This window comes from Lissotriton helveticus, chromosome 1_1 (genome assembly GCF_964261635.1).
Source record: "Lissotriton helveticus chromosome 1_1, aLisHel1.1, whole genome shotgun sequence".
NCBI lineage: Eukaryota > Metazoa > Chordata > Amphibia > Caudata > Salamandridae > Lissotriton > Lissotriton helveticus.
The window spans coordinates 1,640,833,935-1,640,854,237 of NC_136057.1; the positions used below are offsets into that span (position 1 = coordinate 1,640,833,935).

Here is a 20,303-nt window from a genome sequence, read left to right on the forward strand (position 1 = left end):
CCTACAATGGTAAAAGTCGGCATGGGGCGCCCTGTTGGCCTGTGAGATGGCGTCAGTAGCGGACCGATGTGCGAATGGGGCCAAAGGCAGCGCAACAATATTTTCTGACTAGAAGACACCACAAGGCGCTGAGATGCCAAGATCCGGATGGCACCGAGGTGGTGTCTAGCAAGTTGCCGCACTGGTGTGGCCATCCTACAATGTTGAAAGTCGGCGTGGGGCGCCCCGTTGGCCTGTGAGATGGCGTCAGTAGCGGACCGATGTGCGAATGGGGCCAAAGGCAGCGCAACAATATTTTCTGAATAGAAGACACCACAAGGCGCTGAGATGCCAAGATCCGGATGGCACCGAGGTGGTGTCTAGCAAGTTGTGGCACTGGTGTGGCCATCCTACAATGGTAAAAGTCGGCGTGGGGCGCCCTGTTGGCCTGTGAGATGGTGTCAGTAGCGGACCGATGTGCGAATGGGGCCAAAGGCAGCGCAACAATATTTTCTGTATGGAAGATACCACTAGGCGTTGAGATGCGAAGATCCGGATGGCACCGAGGTGATGTCTAGCAAGTTGCTGTACTGGTGTGGTCATCCTACAATGCTGAAACTCGGCGTGGGGCGCCTCATTAGCCTGTGAGATGGCGTCAGTAGCGGACCGATGTGCGAATGGGGCCAAAGGCAGCGCAACAATATTTTCTGAAGAGAAGACACCAAAAGGCGCTGAGATTCGGTTACCACTGAGGTGATGTCTAGCAAGTTGCCGCACTGGTGTGGCCATCCTACAACACTGCTCCGAATAACGGCGTGGGGTGCCCGAAGGGGGGGGGGAGGCGGCGTGAACGGGCCTTCCTAGGTGGAGGCTCGTCTGCTGTAGTGGGGCGCCCCTTTACCGTTTCAGTTGCCATTCAGCTGAGTTTCGGCTGCTCTTGATGCTACAGCGACAGGCGGCTGCAACAGGACTCTCAAAATGGCGGCTTGTTCTTTGGATTTGGGCCTGGTCTACTAAAATGGCCCTGGGACATTTTAGAACTCGGACGCTCGATTTTTTTTTTTCCTTTCCTGTACATGCAAAAAAAGGTAAATGCCCGGTACGTTACACGCTTCATCTGCCACGATGTACTCTCCAGAGGAACCAAAAAAATATATAGTTATGGTAACTATACCATGCATCGTCATATGGAGAGGTGGCACCAATTAATTATAGTGCTGCATAAAAGAGAGATTTGGAGGAGAACCCCCGACCTGCCAGTACATTCATCAAAGAAGTGGCACTGACAGCATCAGAGGCAAGGGAAATGGTCCCAAATATTTAGAACTTTGGAAAGATTAAAATGACATGTTTAATTGTGGCAAATTAATTTCATGTGGACAGATGAGTGTTACTCTAATAAATACAGCATATGAACATCATCATAGTCGATGGTTGGTAGAGACATTTTGACTATATCCTGGACCTGCCCGTCCTCGCCCAAAATGGCGCCGGAATAAATGGGACTCGTAACTCCTTGTTGTGTACTGGTTGCAGAACCTTGAAATCACGAGATACGTATGCAGTTTTGAAGCATATGGCGGGCGGGGACGAGAATTGATTGAATATTTCGACATCCCTATTGATATTAAGTTCTGATGTGTTATTGATTACTGTACTATTGAAAGTTCGAATTAACGTCACCCATGGTACTTGCCCGCAAATGTATATCTAGATAATTTTATTGTAACTGGCCCTGTCGTATTTTAATTATAAAATGTACGTCCACCGATTCCGCAACTGTTAGACACCTTAGTTCTTGCAACCTAATGGCCCGCCCGTTACGTTCCTCTACAGTGTAAATGTCTACTCATCATATACGATTACAGTTTGCTCCGTGGCCGGCCCACGTGGTTATAGGCTCGTATTTGTATAATGAAATTTTCACAATAAAGGTTTTTAAAAGAAAACATGGTAGTAGTATATACATTGGTAAAGTTTTTAATAATAGTCACTGTTTTAGAATCATTAAAAGGCAAGTGAAATAAAGCAGACCAATTACATGAAGGGTAAAAGGTATAATACGCAGGAACGCAGTAAAGATAAATGGTCAAGGGCTGTTGTGTTTTCTACTCCTGCAACATAAAGTGATCGATAAGAATCTCATATTCAGGCGTATCGGCGACTAAGACAGCAGGTCGACCCTCTTTTGCTCAACGGCTCCGTCATGGGACGAAGAAACGCTCTTTTTCTCGAAAAAAGAATATATTTTACTTGCAGGACAGTTGTAAATTTTCCGGGAAAGTACATTAGCCTGGAACATTATAACATATATTTAAGAAAAAAGAATGTTCGGAAGTAATAAAAAGCGTAATTTTTAGGTCATATGACCAAGCCTTTCATCATTAGAATAAGAAAAGTAAATGCTTACGTTACGCGCTGCGCGTCGCGCCCCGGATGACTTCCGGATGCGCTAACGCGGCGCGTCATATGACGCATTACGCGACAACGCAGGTCCAGAATATAGTCAAAATGTCTCCACCAACCAGCGGTCGGAACACAACCCCTTTCAGCAGGCTAAATAGTTCTGTTAAATGACAACAGAAGGGACAGGCAACAAGAACCATCAGTCAAAGAGGGGAGGGCTAGTTCTTCTCTACCGGGTTACATTGGGGCGCTACCGGAACTGATCGAATTGGTAGTCTACAGTGTTTCTGGATGTTTCAGACTGAAGCTGGGGTTAGCATGAGAGCACCACCATTTCGTAGCTCCGTCGTGGCCATTCCGCAACCAATCATGGCAGCCGCTCTTTATCGTTATTTTGGGCGGGGTGGGTGGCTGAGCCGAGCTGTTTTGCAGCCATCATTGTGTGGAGTTCAGTTCATCTCACTAGTTTTGTATTTGTCATGAGGGGTTGTTCCTAATGTTTCTATTTTAGCGAGGTCAAAAAGAGATCCCATTAGTGGCCTACTGATTTTGCTCGATTCCTTTTCTTTTTTTTTACACGATTTTTCGTTATCTGCAAAGACTAAACAGAGTATTGCGACTCTGTGTCTGTTTGTAAATAGAGAATGAACCAAAGAGAACCAATTCTAAAACAGTAAATGCTTGGATAACAATCAATCAAATGGAGAGAGAAGCAGGCACGACGTATTACAACGGGGGCAAAGGCCTGCGTTAACTACCTTTCACTATCTGCAAAGAGAGAGTACTCCTAACAGAAATGAGGGGGGGGGGCACCATTCAAAGCAGATCAGTGTGCATAAACACGAAAATGTTTTCACTTACCACGTACTTGACATTCGACAGCTTATGATATTTGCTATTAAAAAACCATTGAAATTCACTGAAAAAACCATAGGTTATAGACCATATATAGTTAGGAATTAGCATTTACAAAACCTTGAAAATTCACTGAAAAAACCATAGGTTATAGACCATATATAGTTAGGAATTAGCATTTAAAAAACCTTATTTTACTCACACAAAACCATTGAAATTCCATATATAGTTAGTTGCACTAACTATATATCGCGCACCCGCAATCCACTGCTGATGATGTCACATATTACATCATTCATGACATGGTCATCAGTGATGTCATTTGAGATGTCATCAGTGATGTCATCAGTGATGTCACTGACCATGTCATGAATGATGTAATATGTGACATCATCAGCAGTGGATTGCGGGTGCGCGATATATAGTTAGTGCAACTAACTATATATGGAATTTCAATGGTTTTGTGTGAGTAAAATAAGGTTTTTTAAATGCTAATTCCTAACTATATATGGTCTATAACCTATGGTTTTTTCAGTGAATATATATATATATATATATATATATATTGTAATCCAAAAGCTGCTCTGCTTTGAAAGAGGCACACCACAGCAGCTGGTCTGTTCACAACCTTTATTGCTAGGAAGGTAGCATTTCCTCCGTTCGTCAAAACCCTCCACCAACGCGTTTCAGAGCCCTCTGCTCTTTCCTCAGGGTGAGATGGCTTAGTGCGATTATATTCAGCTGTATCCACAGTCTCTTGCTCTCGTGTCTTTTGTAGTCATGAGCCGTTTTGGTAACGCTTAGCATTGTGGGACTTGTGGTATTGTGTTAGCAGTTTTTACCCTCAGTGGGTCTCGCAGTTTCGCTATCAGAAATATGAGGGTCCACAATGATTCGTGATTTCATTGTGGCTTTAGGCAATTTAGTGTGCCCCGGAGCGATCCGCTAACCTTCATTAGTTTGAAGCGCTGCTGCGCCGTCTTTTCCGCTGGCACCGTTCCTGCTTAGACAGTCCCATCCTCCACTGCTCCCTCCTAATCAGCTGGGCGGTGCTCCTTTCTGCGACCGAAGCCGTCGCTTAATATTGTAATCCAAAAGCTGCTCTGCTTTGAAAGAGGCACACCACAGCAGCTGGTCTGTTCACAACCTTTATTGCTAGGAAGGTAGCATTTCCTCCGTTCGTCAAAACCCTCCACCAACGCGTTTCAGAGCCCTCTGCTCTTTCCTCAGGGTGAGATGGCTTAGTGCGATTATATTCAGCTGTATCCACAGTCTCTTGCTCTCGTGTCTTTTGTAGTCATGAGCCGTTTTGGTAACGCTTAGCATTGTGGGACTTGTGGTATTGTGTTAGCAGTTTTTACCCTCAGTGGGTCTCGCAGTTTCGCTATCAGAAATATGAGGGTCCACAATGATTCGTGATTTCATTGTGGCTTTAGGCAATTTAGTGTGCCCCGGAGCGATCCGCTAACCTTCATTAGTTTGAAGCGCTGCTGCGCCGTCTTTTCCGCTGGCACCGTTCCTGCTTAGACAGTCCCATCCTCCACTGCTCCCTCCTAATCAGCTGGGCGGTGCTCCTTTCTGCGACCGAAGCCGTCGCTTAATATTGTAATCCAAAAGCTGCTCTGCTTTGAAAGAGGCACACCACAGCAGCTGGTCTGTTCACAACCTTTATTGCTAGGAAGGTAGCATTTCCTCCGTTCGTCAAAACCCTCCACCAACGCGTTTCAGAGCCCTCTGCTCTTTCCTCAGGGTGAGATGGCTTAGTGCGATTATATTCAGCTGTATCCACAGTCTCTTGCTCTCGTGTCTTTTGTAGTCATGAGCCGTTTTGGTAACGCTTAGCATTGTGGGACTTGTGGTATTGTGTTAGCAGTTTTTACCCTCAGTGGGTCTCGCAGTTTCGCTATCAGAAATATGAGGGTCCACAATGATTCGTGATTTCATTGTGGCTTTAGGCAATTTAGTGTGCCCCGGAGCGATCCGCTAACCTTCATTAGTTTGAAGCGCTGCTGCGCCGTCTTTTCCGCTGGCACCGTTCCTGCTTAGACAGTCCCATCCTCCACTGCTCCCTCCTAATCAGCTGGGCGGTGCTCCTTTCTGCGACCGAAGCCGTCGCTTAATATTGTAATCCAAAAGCTGCTCTGCTTTGAAAGAGGCACACCACAGCAGCTGGTCTGTTCACAACCTTTATTGCTAGGAAGGTAGCATTTCCTCCGTTCGTCAAAACCCTCCACCAACGCGTTTCAGAGCCCTCTGCTCTTTCCTCAGGGTGAGATGGCTTAGTGCGATTATATTCAGCTGTATCCACAGTCTCTTGCTCTCGTGTCTTTTGTAGTCATGAGCCGTTTTGGTAACGCTTAGCATTGTGGGACTTGTGGTATTGTGTTAGCAGTTTTTACCCTCAGTGGGTCTCGCAGTTTCGCTATCAGAAATATGAGGGTCCACAATGATTCGTGATTTCATTGTGGCTTTAGGCAATTTAGTGTGCCCCGGAGCGATCCGCTAACCTTCATTAGTTTGAAGCGCTGCTGCGCCGTCTTTTCCGCTGGCACCGTTCCTGCTTAGACAGTCCCATCCTCCACTGCTCCCTCCTAATCAGCTGGGCGGTGCTCCTTTCTGCGACCGAAGCCGTCGCTTAATATTGTAATCCAAAAGCTGCTCTGCTTTGAAAGAGGCACACCACAGCAGCTGGTCTGTTCACAACCTTTATTGCTAGGAAGGTAGCATTTCCTCCGTTCGTCAAAACCCTCCACCAACGCGTTTCAGAGCCCTCTGCTCTTTCCTCAGGGTGAGATGGCTTAGTGCGATTATATTCAGCTGTATCCACAGTCTCTTGCTCTCGTGTCTTTTGTAGTCATGAGCCGTTTTGGTAACGCTTAGCATTGTGGGACTTGTGGTATTGTGTTAGCAGTTTTTACCCTCAGTGGGTCTCGCAGTTTCGCTATCAGAAATATGAGGGTCCACAATGATTCGTGATTTCATTGTGGCTTTAGGCAATTTAGTGTGCCCCGGAGCGATCCGCTAACCTTCATTAGTTTGAAGCGCTGCTGCGCCGTCTTTTCCGCTGGCACCGTTCCTGCTTAGACAGTCCCATCCTCCACTGCTCCCTCCTAATCAGCTGGGCGGTGCTCCTTTCTGCGACCGAAGCCGTCGCTTAATATTGTAATCCAAAAGCTGCTCTGCTTTGAAAGAGGCACACCACAGCAGCTGGTCTGTTCACAACCTTTACTGATAGCGAAACTGCGAGACCCACTGAGGGTAAAAACTGCTAACACAATACCACAAGTCCCACAATGCTAAGCGTTACCAAAACGGCTCATGACTACAAAAGACACGAGAGCAAGAGACTGTGGATACAGCTGAATATAATCGCACTAAGCCATCTCACCCTGAGGAAAGAGCAGAGGGCTCTGAAACGCGTTGGTGGAGGGTTTTGACGAACGGAGGAAATGCTACCTTCCTAGCAATAAAGGTTGTGAACAGACCAGCTGCTGTGGTGTGCCTCTTTCAAAGCAGAGCAGCTTTTGGATTACAATATTAAGCGACGGCTTCGGTCGCAGAAAGGAGCACCGCCCAGCTGATTAGGAGGGAGCAGTGGAGGATGGGACTGTCTAAGCAGGAACGGTGCCAGCGGAAAAGACGGCGCAGCAGCGCTTCAAACTAATGAAGGTTAGCGGATCGCTCCGGGGCACACTAAATTGCCTAAAGCCACAATGAAATCACGAATCATTGTGGACCCTCATATTTCTGATAGCGAAACTGCGAGACCCACTGAGGGTAAAAACTGCTAACACAATACCACAAGTCCCACAATGCTAAGCGTTACCAAAACGGCTCATGACTACAAAAGACACGAGAGCAAGAGACTGTGGATACAGCTGAATATAATCGCACTAAGCCATCTCACCCTGAGGAAAGAGCAGAGGGCTCTGAAACGCGTTGGTGGAGGGTTTTGACGAACGGAGGAAATGCTACCTTCCTAGCAATAAAGGTTGTGAACAGACCAGCTGCTGTGGTGTGCCTCTTTCAAAGCAGAGCAGCTTTTGGATTACAATATTAAGCGACGGCTTCGGTCGCAGAAAGGAGCACCGCCCAGCTGATTAGGAGGGAGCAGTGGAGGATGGGACTGTCTTAGCAGGAACGGTGCCAGCGGAAAAGACGGCGCAGCAGCGCTTCAAACTAATGAAGGTTAGCGGATCGCTCCGGGGCACACTAAATTGCCTAAAGCCACAATGAAATCACGAATCATTGTGGACCCTCATATTTCTGATAGCGAAACTGCGAGACCCACTGAGGGTAAAAACTGCTAACACAATACCACAAGTCCCACAATGCTAAGCGTTACCAAAACGGCTCATGACTACAAAAGACACGAGAGCAAGAGACTGTGGATACAGCTGAATATAATCGCACTAAGCCATCTCACCCTGAGGAAAGAGCAGAGGGCTCTGAAACGCGTTGGTGGAGGGTTTTGACGAACGGAGGAAATGCTACCTTCCTAGCAATAAAGGTTGTGAACAGACCAGCTGCTGTGGTGTGCCTCTTTCAAAGCAGAGCAGCTTTTGGATTACAATATTAAGCGACGGCTTCGGTCGCAGAAAGGAGCACCGCCCAGCTGATTAGGAGGGAGCAGTGGAGGATGGGACTGTCTAAGCAGGAACGGTGCCAGCGGAAAAGACGGCGCAGCAGCGCTTCAAACTAATGAAGGTTAGCGGATCGCTCCGGGGCACACTAAATTGCCTAAAGCCACAATGAAATCACGAATCATTGTGGACCCTCATATTTCTGATAGCGAAACTGCGAGACCCACTGAGGGTAAAAACTGCTAACACAATACCACAAGTCCCACAATGCTAAGCGTTACCAAAACGGCTCATGACTACAAAAGACACGAGAGCAAGAGACTGTGGATACAGCTGAATATAATCGCACTAAGCCATCTCACCCTGAGGAAAGAGCAGAGGGCTCTGAAACGCGTTGGTGGAGGGTTTTGACGAACGGAGGAAATGCTACCTTCCTAGCAATAAAGGTTGTGAACAGACCAGCTGCTGTGGTGTGCCTCTTTCAAAGCAGAGCAGCTTTTGGATTACAATATATATATATATATATATATATATATATATATATATGTCACGGACCCCCGAATTTGAATCTTTAGTGCCCCGGGGAGGTGGCTGTCCCCACACAGGGTATTGTTTTTAAAAATAAAGCCCCGGTGGTGGCGGTCCCCGGGGCTGTGGGGGCCTGATAGCCCCCACCTAACTTTAAGAAGCCCCGGGGTGGGGGTCCCGGGGGCTGGGGCGTCTGTCACAGACCCCCCCAATTTGAATCTTTAGTGCCCAGGGGAGGTGGCTGTCCCCGGGGCGTGTGGGGGGGCTTGAGCACCCCCACACAGGGTATTTTATTTTAAAATAAAGCCCCGGGGTGGAGGTCACCGGGGCCGAGGGGGGGCCGTGAGCCCCCATGCAACTAATTTCAAGAAGCCCCGGGGGTGGTGGTCCGCGGGGCTGGGGGGCCTGAGAGTGCGCTTAGGGTGCGCGGATCCAGTGTGGCAATAGATATATATGTGATTCTGATTTTCTCAGGAACTACTGAACAGTTTGGGCTGTAGCCGCGATGAATGGTTCCTATGGAAAATTGCATGGGGAAAACATGTTTGGGACCCCCTTTTTTCTCAGCCCCCGCTTCACGAATCACCCCGAGACTTTCAGTATAGGAGCGGACTGGAACGCCCCACCAGTTTTTAAATTTCATAAAGATTCGTCAACCGGCGCCAACATTATTCTAAATAGAATGTTGCAGATTTCCTATGGATAATAGGTCCTAGCTATAACTACCTACTGGTGACTGCCAGTAGGTAATATATATATATATATATATATATATATATATATATATATATATATATATATATATATATATATATATCATTCACACATCTCACTTGATCACCTTTGCACTGCCCCATCAAATGTAGCAACTTGATATTTGTTGGAAATGCTATATGAGGAAATTTGATTATGATTTATTCAGTCATTGAATCTGGAATTTGTTTGCATTTATTTTCTTGTTACGTTTTTTGTGAGTAGGAGTTTTCTTTTTGACCGATGTAATATATTTTCCTAATGATTTCCTTTGGAACAGTTTACTTTTAAATGTATATTTAAAAACTTCTGAAAATCACTGGAAAAAACACTGTTGAAGTGCAGTTATGGTTACAAAACAAACCTAAAAAACACATAAATTCGCCAGTTATTATATCACTCATGACATATTAAATGGCAGAATTTATGACATCAATGCTGACATCTTTGTCATCATGATAGACAGATAGACAATTCGATTATCTGCTCTCCACACACTGCTGTTTTGCGTCCTCTTCCCTAATAATCTCTGTTCTCTAGCCCAACTCCCTTTTGTTAATAGAAGCCCTATTATGTAAGCAGCGTAAGTTGTGAAAAAAACAATAAATGTGCAGAAACATTCCTCGCCACGCGCAACATTCTGTAAAATCGTACTTAAATGCCAGAGCGAGTATTTCATATAAGTGATCGGCTAAGAGCCTGCCACCCTGTGCCCTAGGTTTTCATTTCGATCACTCTCGTAGCTGGCTTTTAGTCAATATCACAGCAAAAGCTCTACGAGGTTTTTGACAAGGCAGATAACTTCTTAAAATAAATCAATGATATTGTTACAGCGAACAACGCTTTGTATGTTTCATCATCTCCCGGTGCCACATCTCTGCAAAAAATGCGTCGCTCAGTTTTATCTTTAGTTCAAGGGCTAAAAAAAGAACAGAATTGCTCTCTGAAGCCCGTATGCCGCCTCGTACTTCTGTCATTTCCTCATCATTAATGCTGATGGCTTCGCGTGTATTCGCAAATACGCTTTACTCGAGGTTTTAGATTACTTGTGTAAATCAAGACGATGAAGTAACTTAAAGATCACATCTGCGAGGATTTCATAAAGGCAGATGTTAGAGAGGCGGGTGCTCTTGACTTCTCCCTGAGCGTCCCTCGAGAAGGTCCTGAACAGGGATTACTTGGAAATATTATGTAAAATATCAGAAGGGAGATGGAACATACATTTTTCAAGGATCGACAGCTGTGATAAAAAACCAAGACACTCGTAATACATGGGGGGTCCGACAGTGTGGAAGTTAGTTAATTGTATGAGTAAAGGTGTGTGTGTGCGAGTGTTTGTGTATGTATGTGTGTTCATGAGTTTTTATGATAGAGGAACATTTTTGCTTAGATGAAGAACTACGAAAAGAGAAGCAGGATCTCTAACACTTGTCAACAAGGGTGACATTTACGGTGGTTGTGCAGCACTTGACATGGTGTAAATGTACATACAATTAACGCGATGCAAATCATTTTCAAAGTCATTAGTTATATCGAAAATGTGCAATGGATCCAACCATTCTAGATTAATGTTTCACACTTTAGGCATGAATTGTTGTTTTGAATATAAACCGCTTTGAGCTGTGCTGACACCCTTTACCTGGCCCTTTGGTCTTCCGATATCCTACAGCGTCTCCCTGCTTTCAAGGAATCCCTTAGCGCCTCGCCGGACCCGCTTCGCGGGTCCCGCAGCGCTTTTGACTTGCTGAAGCTGCCGGGCCATTTGGGAGCATTCTGTGGAGGAACGCGGGCAGGCGACAGCGTCGGCGGGGCTGCGAGCACACAGGCAGGGACTCCAGTGTCCAGGAGTCCCTGCGCGCCCGATCTACTACACCTGGGCTGCTCTCCCCGCTGGCCACGCCCACCCGCCTATCAGCCTATGAGCCTGCTGTATTTCTGTTCAAAGGCGACCTGTGCTACCGCTTCGCGGGAGAAGCCCGGGACAAGGGCGGGACCGTCTGTGGCCGTCCGGGGCCGAGGGAGGCCGGGCTGGGCCAGCCCTCTGACACTGACCATACTGGTTTATATTGCACTAAGAAAGGGTTCTATCGAATAAGTGCTAGACTTGGAACTCCGAAAAAGGGTTGGTGACTTTAAAACATGTCTGTATATCCAGGTAGTATAGTCCTGATGACCCAAAGGGACGAGCCTGGACCCGCAGTTATTGGTCCCCTAGACAAATACTTTAATCGGACCACACAGGACATTGATAAAGAGATAACGCTTGCAGAGAGGCGGGCAGAGCGTAGATTGTCTATTGAACTTCTTAAAAATCCTGGAGACAAATGCTCAGTTCAAATATATCCTGCATTGGTAACGCCTTTGTCATCTTTAAACCTGCCTGGGGAACCAGGGTATTGTAGCAGAACCAACATCTTCCTGTGTCAGTCATATTGACCCTATAATATGCTCATCTGAAATACGTGCCCCGGTTCCTGTGCCCCAATTAAAATCAGGTTCAAAAAGAAAAAGGAGTACCGCACCTAGAAAATGTAATACTGCTAAACCCCCACACAAACTTAGGAAAGTGAGCAAAAAATTGTGCCCCAGTAAGGCGTTCACTGAAGTAAGTCGTAGTGGGGAAAGTATACAAGAGGGTGATGTTGTTGTACTGGATAATCTGGATTCTAGTATTGCTAATTCTCCGGACACTGGCTTGGTAATGGCCGGTACATCACAACTTCCTAGCAACCTGTTACTAGATCTAGAAAGGCTGCTAAGGTCAATTTTACTTCCAATAGAGGAACGAATTAGCAAATTATCTGACCGGCTAGATCGTTTTGAGCAGGCAACATTAGATAATTTCTTTTCAACAAAGGCACTCATAAAAACCCAAGTAAGGCTAGTTGAAAGTAGCAAGCCCAAGAATAATACCCAATGCATACCGGAGGATAAGGGACGAAGGTTACAAACTAATTCTCCAGTGCCACCTAAGTCGGGTAGTGCAGCAGGGAAGAGACCATCCAAGCCTCTTGACTTAGTTACACCAGGCTCTATCAACAATTGCTCTAATATTACAATTACGTCCCAGACTGCGGCGCAATCAATGCCGCTTAGTTTAAATCCGTTGCCCAGTGAGGGTGTAGGGGGAACGTGTGTTCCGGCACAGGTACTGCTCTACCAACCGTCCCATCAACTAGCAATCAGCCCCCAGTAAGCAAACCTGCACTTTGCCCTGCCCCCATAGTTTTCAAACCGTCCCTACCAGCCTTGATAAAGCAACCTCAAAAGAAACCCCAAATGAACCTTACCCCTGATTCCTTTCCCTATGTAGCTGTCCTTACTAATGTTCCACCACTTTTAATGGGACAGAGAGAAACCTTCCAGATGCTCAAAAATAAGGTTATGCACTGGTTAAGGGTGAACCGGCCTCTACCAGGGGAAGTGGATGGATTAATATTGGGGGTGAGGAGAATAGAATGGATAGGTTGTACCCCCAAAAGTTTGGGAGGGGACTGTATTGTGGTCAACTTTCAAGATTCAAGGGTGGCAGGATGGATAACAAAATTGGGATGGGGCATAAACAATGGAGGAATCAACATTGTTGATCTTACTTTCTTCTACCCACGACCTATTAGTGTCCTGACTGGTCTGCTTAATGAGCAAACTTGTCCCCCTAATCCCCCACGGTCAAGGATTTACCCACCTGTTCCGTCGTTCCAGTGCCAAAACAATCTTACTGGCCCGAACTGTAACTTTTCGGTTGGATGGCAAGATCCAGGTTGGGGATGTTGACAAACCTTTTATCATATGAATTTTGGTGGAATGGTAAACAGCATGAATCAACAAGGGGATTCTAATGACCCTGATCCAAATGCTGGGGTAACGTTAGATGACACGAATATTGGTGATGATATCGCGAATTTGGAGGAAGGTTGTGGGGATGTAAGGAAAGGGGAGTTACCTATACTGACCGTACATGTTGATAATGACATGGATGGAGGTAGTACAAGGACTAGTGAGAGACCTGTCGGGATTGATGCAAGCTTAGAGAATATACAACCATGTTCTTTAACAAATGTAGTATGTGAGGAAGGGTTTAGTCCTGGGAAATTGCTATCTTGGAATATTGCTGGGTTGTATAGCAAGTCTGAATTACAAACCTGGGTAGACTTTATTAACGGGTTCGACGTGTGCTGTTTCCAAGAAACATGGGCCTGTGACCCTGTTTTTCTCTGTGGGTACTTAAATTTTTCAATCCCAGCTACCAGAGGGGTTAGGGGCCGGCCAATGGGGGGCCTTACAGTGTGGATAAGGCAGGATTTGGACATTTCTATCAAAGCGTTGGATGTGGGACACAGTGACATTCAAATGTTAAGACTGTCCTCAGAAAAGTGGGGTGTGATTGATCTGTATAACATCTATGCAAGAGGAACGAACTCGGGGAGTTCTCCCACCCTAGAGGCCTTGCTCTCCTTCTTGGAAACCAAGTCCCTAAAAAATAGAATTGTAGTAGCTGGGGACTTAAACAGGACCTTCGAACCACTTGACAGTACAAATGATCCCCTAGGCCAGGATGAGGATATGCTTTGGGGTATACCATCTTTGAGTATAGATCCTATAAAGCGGTGGACGAAGGACGTATTGCTACTAAATGCAATGTGTTTGGAGCATGGGTTAAGAGCTTTAAACGGGAGGACACCAGGGGACAAAGAAGGTGCTTGTACTTTTGATAATGGCCATAGCAGGAGCAGAATAGATTATGTTATATGTAGTCTTTCACTCTGGCAGGGGGTTTTTGATATGGTAATCAATGGTAGATTGGAAAGCGATCACAATCCCCTTTGTGTGACCCATAAATGGTGGAGTGTGGAGCCTTATGACATGTATACAAGAAACGAACAACTTTCAATAATGGCCAACCACATGCGAAGGTTGAAATGGCCAAGTGTCTTAGCAAATGAAGAATCTATGATTACTATTAATGCTGAGGTTGATAAAGCTCTCATTTCTATGGAAGCGGCAAAACCTATAATCCCTGGTTCCAGGGAAATTACAGATATTCATAATGAGTTTTTCCGCCTCCTAAGACCACACTTTATGCAACCACTAAGTACTAAAAGTAAAAGACCTCCTAAAGCGGCCAGGTGGTTTAACCGACAGTGTAGGGCAGCTCGATTGGCACTGGGTCATGCGATTAGAGCAAGAGATAGGGCTATGACTAGTGTAGCCAGAAAATCCTACAATATATGTATCCTCCAGGCAAAGAGACAATGGGATGAAGAGCACTGGGCAGAACTAAAGGAGGCTTCCAGTAGTAAGGATTCCAGGCTTTTTTGGAAGATTATAAAGTGGGGTAGAGGCGGTACCCCAGATAGGCCAGATAACAACGTAGCTGAAGAAGCCTGGGTTGAGTATTTTAGACCTCAATATGCTGATGCAAAGAAGGATGGGTTAGGGGAGGTGTTACCGCCAGTTTTTGCTACTGATAACCTGTTTTCTCTCAAGGAAGTGGAATTAGCTATTTGCTCTGTTAAAGGGGGGAGGGCACCAGGGCTAGACGGAATACCGTCAGATGTCTTCAAACACGACACGAAAAAGTGGGCGAGGTATGTCCTATTATTGAGTAATGCAATTGCCAAGGGTGGGGTGGTCCCGGAGCTGTGGCAAGGTGCCATTATTATACCCATCCACAAAAAAGGAGATCGATCTCTCCCAGCTAATTACAGACCAATAAGCTTGATTGCAACCATACAAAAAGTTCTGGGGAAAATGGTTGTAAATCAGCTTATGGACTGGGTGGGCGAGAATAATGCCCTATCCCCCTACCAGGCAGGATTCAGGCGGGCCACTAGCACAATCGACCAAGTCTTTCGTTTTACCATTTTGCGGTGGAGGACGGTATTGCTTGGCAAAGGCTGTCTGTATGTTGCATTTGTCGACTTGCGGGCAGCCTTTGATTTGGTCCCAAGGCAAAAGCTATGGAAGGTATTACATAAATTAGCCATACCAGCTGAACTCCTTACCCTTATCATGCGATTGCATGAATGTAATTTTGCAAGGGTCCAGTGGGGTGGGAATGGCGAGGCATCCTCAGACTTCCCGGTAGAAAGGGGGGTCCGACAAGGTTGTGCAATGGCACCCCTACTATTCTCACTATTTATTAATGGGATTGTGGGGAGGATGATAGATGTTAATGTAGATGCACCTTCGTTAGCGGGCGTCAGGGTCCCGATCCTGATGTTCGCTGACGACACTCTAATTATGTCTAAGACTCCTGCAGGTCTACAGCGTGCCCTAAATATATTTGATGATTTTTGTAAAGAACATGGCCTTGAAGTAAATGTGGGCAAGACGAAGTTAATGGTTTTTTCCCCCCGCCATAAAGCCCACCCTAGGGTATTTTTGAACAATATCAAGCTAGAGGTGGTTAGCGAATTCACATACCTAGGGGTCCAGATAACAGACGGCTCGGGCTGGTTACATCATCTGGAAAAAACGGCATTAAAACACCAACAAATCTCGGGGGCACTGCGGGGGGAACACAGGAAATCCAAAACAAAACCCATCAAGCCTGTCCTTATAGTGTATGACGCAAAGGCTCTAGGTGCGGCCCTATATGGGGCAGAGTTGTGGGCCTGGGATAACCTATCTACCTTACAGACATCAGAAAACAGGTTTTTTAGAGGAATTACGGGTGTACCCCAGAGCACCCCTCTAATTCCACTGTTCTCCGACCTAAGCAGACGATCAATCAGTGATAGAGCAAGATTGCGCCCCATTCTTCACTGGAGACGTCTATGGACAACTCCAGAGATTAAACATTATGCAGATGGATTCCTGGCAATTATCAAGGAAGACAAATTTCACAAGATTAATTGGTTAAAAAATTTAAGGGCCTGGAGGAGCCAAGCTCGCGAGCGTAATGGTCGCCTTTTAGCTCGGCTCCGTCAGCCCTCCGGCCTGACTCGTATATCCTGCCTTATATCCTGTCCGGAGACGACACATTATCGAAGAACTGGGAACATAACGCTTTGCTCACACTCACCGTCTTTCCCGGAAGCTCCAACGTGCCGCGGTTCCGAAGTTGTGCCCCCCGAATGGACCGGGGCCTCCGTGGAGTCTGGCCCGGGGCCTCGCCTGTGGGATCCGGCCTGGTGTTGCTGTGACTGTCGGCCCCCGCCGAGAGAGTGAGCCACTGGTGAGAGCCGTTGTGCGAACATCCTGGTGATCCTGAGCCGGGCCAGTCCTGGTGGCCTGAGGCTGATGCGGGGCGCGATGCTCCGGGGACAGCTTATGTGGAGGGGTCCCCCCCGCCGCTGCTGCGTCCGGCGACCCTGGACCCTCGCGCCTGGACTCTGCTTGTGAGGAGCGCCGGCGTTAATATAGGTGGACCCCCGCATTGGGCGAGTACCCTTTCTGCACCGAGGCCGCCATTGCCGGGACCCCCCGGAGCTCTGTAAAGTCCTACATTTTTTAACCGTTTTGAGAGTAACGGAGGGTGGTGTGGGGGTTGACTTCACAAGATGGCTGCCGCCTATCTGGAATATGGATCACCTCGTGGCGGCGGACTTGGGTTGCCGGACTGCACGGGGGCCTGGACGTGTGTGCGTGAGCCTACAATTGGAGATGTTCTTGATGCCCTGAGATCCTTGCACGCGTCCCTGGCCCCCAATGCCCCTATACGCTCGTCGCGGTCCGCCGCCATCTTGGATGGACGCTTCTTCATGCATCCCCCTTGTCCCAGCGCTTCCATTGCCTCGCCCCCTTCGGCTGTTGCGAGGGTGCTTGCCACGGTTCATCGACCACTTGGTGGGCCAGTGGCTTTGGAACTTCTTGCTCCTCGAAGTATTGAGATCGGGGACTCGGATGTTGTCCCGGAGCCCGGTCCCACTTGGGTGCCTGGGAGGAATGCTGAACTGCTGCCTGTCTCCGCATCTACGAGTTCATGTTTCTACATTGCGGGGACACTCCCGCGTCTTCGAACGGCGAAACTGAACTCCTGTTTTTCGTCGCCCGTGCTGCTGTTGCTGATACATTTGAACTACCGATTTGAACTTTTGCTCACTTGCGGGTTGATTGACCCCCCTTGTCTACGTCTTTATCGTACTTTCACTCACTTGTGTGCTTGCCTCGCATCGAGGGGCTTATTTCGCATTGTCATGTGGTGGGTGGGGTTTGTGGTTAAGAAAGGTTTGGGGTGATGTGCACAACTCCCGGTGGATTTTTTTGGTGTACGAACTGGTGGTGTAGTTGCTTATCTTCATAGCGCGGTGGGAGGTCCCCCCCTGTAAGTATTATGGCGCTTGAGATCGTGTTGTTCTGGTTCATTTGTAAAACGAGTGTAAGGTTGGGCGGAGGGCTGGGGCCGACTGTCTTTGTTTCCGCCCTCTTGCTCCTCCCTCCCATTTCTTCCTTTGTGTTCCTGTTTTCTTTTTGTCCCATTTATTCTTCCTTTTTCTTTTCTCTACTGCATTTCGGGTTCTGGTTTAGGGCGACAGGCACGCTGTCTGAAGGGTAGGCCGTAGCCTTCTACAGGGGTGCAGGGTGGGATGGGTGGGTTGGGTCCTATTTGATGTTCATTTTCTTCAGTTCTATGGCCCTTTTGTATCTCTTTATAGGAGTGCCGCGTCTGTCCTTGCCTCCCGTGGTATGACTGGGGTGGGTCTGTAGCGTCGTTGATCTTCTTCTTATAGTTCTGCTGTTTTCCATGGCGACTGCCATACCCTCCTCGTTGCTAATGCTCCTGCTCTCTCCTGTGTTCCCCGCCGCGGGACGCCTGTGTCGGCGTGGCGCTCTTCTCTTCCGTTTTTTGTTTTTAATTTCCTCTCTTCCTTTTTCTCCCTTCTTGTCCTCTTCCCCCCCCTCTTTCCTCCCCTCCCCCTTTTACCCAGGGTTGGTATGACGGGTTAATTTTGGTATGATGTTCATCCGATCCCTTTATTCTGGTCTCGATGTGCTATTGGGTGGCGGGCATGCAAAGTCGATAGTGATCGCATGTTGATTGTGTTTAACGCAACTGTTTTTATACCTATGTATACGGTGTTGCCTCTCCTGTATTGCGGCCCCATACCCCCTTACTGTTGATGAGGGTTTGTCTTGGGACTTCGGATTCTTCTATGTTGACACTAAACATGTCGTACTCCTTCTCCCCATATCATAAAATTAACCTTCTCTGCTCCTGTTCGCTGGTCGCCTAGATCTTCTGTGTTTCCCCCTTTCCGGGATTGTATTGCTCATGCTCCTTAATGATTGTTACTGTAATGTTCGCTCTGGATCTTTTGCCCGATATCCGTATTGTGGCCGGCCGATTTGGTTGTAGGCCCAGATTTGTATATCCTTTTAATACGAAATAAAGGTTTAAAAAAAAAAAAAAAACTTAAGGGCCATGTTAATTAAATTGGGCCTTTCTAATCTGTGGGAAAATCCCCAGGGCGAAGTCTTCCCAAGCAAAGAAACCCTCAAGTCGCAATATTGGGATTGGGTGGATAGTAGCCTTTTGAGGGGCACGAGATCTGATTCTATGGCTGGCCGCTTTTTGGAAGTTAAGATCTGTCCAATATTGGAAAACTATTGGGACAGTATTACTGCCCCAATGGACAGGAAGTTATTTTTCCAATTAAGGTCTGGATCCCTTCCTTTAAAAATATTGACTGCAGGATGGCAGAACCTGACCTCTAAGTGTTGCCCAGTGTGTAAAGCTGCTACTGAAAGTCTAGGTCATTTTTTATTTGTCTGTAATGCTTATTCGTTACCAAGGAGGGTTTGGCTAACCCGAGTTTGCAAAAATCTTGGGACACGATGTAGTGTAGTGGCTATGAGAATTCTATGTACATCCACTGACGAGCCGATTGCACTTGGAGTGGCTAAATATCTGGGGTGGGCTTGGTCCATTAGGAGGAGGTCGATAGGTAGGGTTTGTTAATGTAGTTCACTAATGTAATTTTAATGTGATTTTTAATGTAACTTGGTCTTATATTTATGTATAATTTGTATTATATACTATCGTATTTGCTTGCACAACTGTTTTTAGAAATTGTATATGTATATTGATGAATGTACTAGTTGTTATTTGTAATGAATTGTTTGTATGTTGTGCTTTTATGAGATTTCATCTCGAATAAAGCTTATACTACTAAAAAAAAATATAAAATGGGTTTCATAGCGATGGTCACAAATAGTGGCAATTGTTAATATCACAAGCTTGATGTTACACCCTGTACAGTCTAAAATTTCCAGTAGCAGAAAGTGGTCTCTTGAATGAGGTGTGACACATAGCATGTTTTTGGGATGAAAATCTCCCCTCACATTGTACAGGCATGTGCCCCTGCCATCTGCTTCTAAAACTGGTATCCAGAGTTTTTATGTTACTTAAGCGTCACAATAATATAGCGTGTGCGTGAAGGTCTAGGCCTGCCCCTGGTGATGCAAGGCCCATATCCTGGTCTGTGACTTGAAGGGGAGGATAAAGTGTACCATCATAGAGGACATTGGGCTACTGGCCGTGCAATAAGTCACATAAAGTGGTGATGTCAGCATACTGAGTTTTTGTGAATCATCAGTGTGGCTAGATCTTTTTCTCTGTGTCAGACAGGTGTCAAGAAGTCTCCTGACCCCTGCTGTGTAAAGTTCCGCTGTTATGTCAAACTCAGCTCCTTGCGCTAGCACTCCATGTCTGTGTTGAGTGTATGTATGTGCAGTGATAGGTTGACACATGTATAGCAGTGGGGCTCTGTGCGTGGAAAAAGTCTGAGTATCAATGGGATCTATTTTTTTATGGCCCCTAATTTAGCCTGGACAAAGATGGAGGGTTGACACAGCTTCCTTAGTTAGTGGAAGTGAATTACATGCTTTCATGTGGCTCAAGGATAGAGACCCTGACATTGAAGTGAAGTCATATGGAGATATCGTTTCTCTTACAAATTCAATGAGGATGGTGTAATCAATTGGCGCCGATTAGTTCTTCATGAGCACTGCCATTTGGGAGATGTTAAGGGTGAGGGTTGTTACTGTTCAGAAATGTTAATGCTGCATAAAATAACTATTTAATTACAAAAAAGCATGATCCTATTTCAGCAGATTCAGGCATAACCATGCAGGTTGATTTTGGGATCTTCATCTGATCTATGGCTTTTTTGACAGACATATACATATCACTGTTTGAAACTGCATCATTTTCTGTGGTTCCCTCATAATTTCTTTACTGATTACCTGCCATAT

At 46.5% G+C, this 20,303-nt stretch overlaps 1 protein-coding gene across 1 annotated transcript in view; it reads right to left on the minus strand.

The window, feature by feature from the left end:
• Positions 1-20,303, minus strand: part of NCKAP1L (NCK associated protein 1 like) — a 1,588,380-nt gene that overhangs the window by 1,047,528 nt on the left and 520,549 nt on the right. The gene's annotated exons all lie outside the window — the stretch shown is intronic.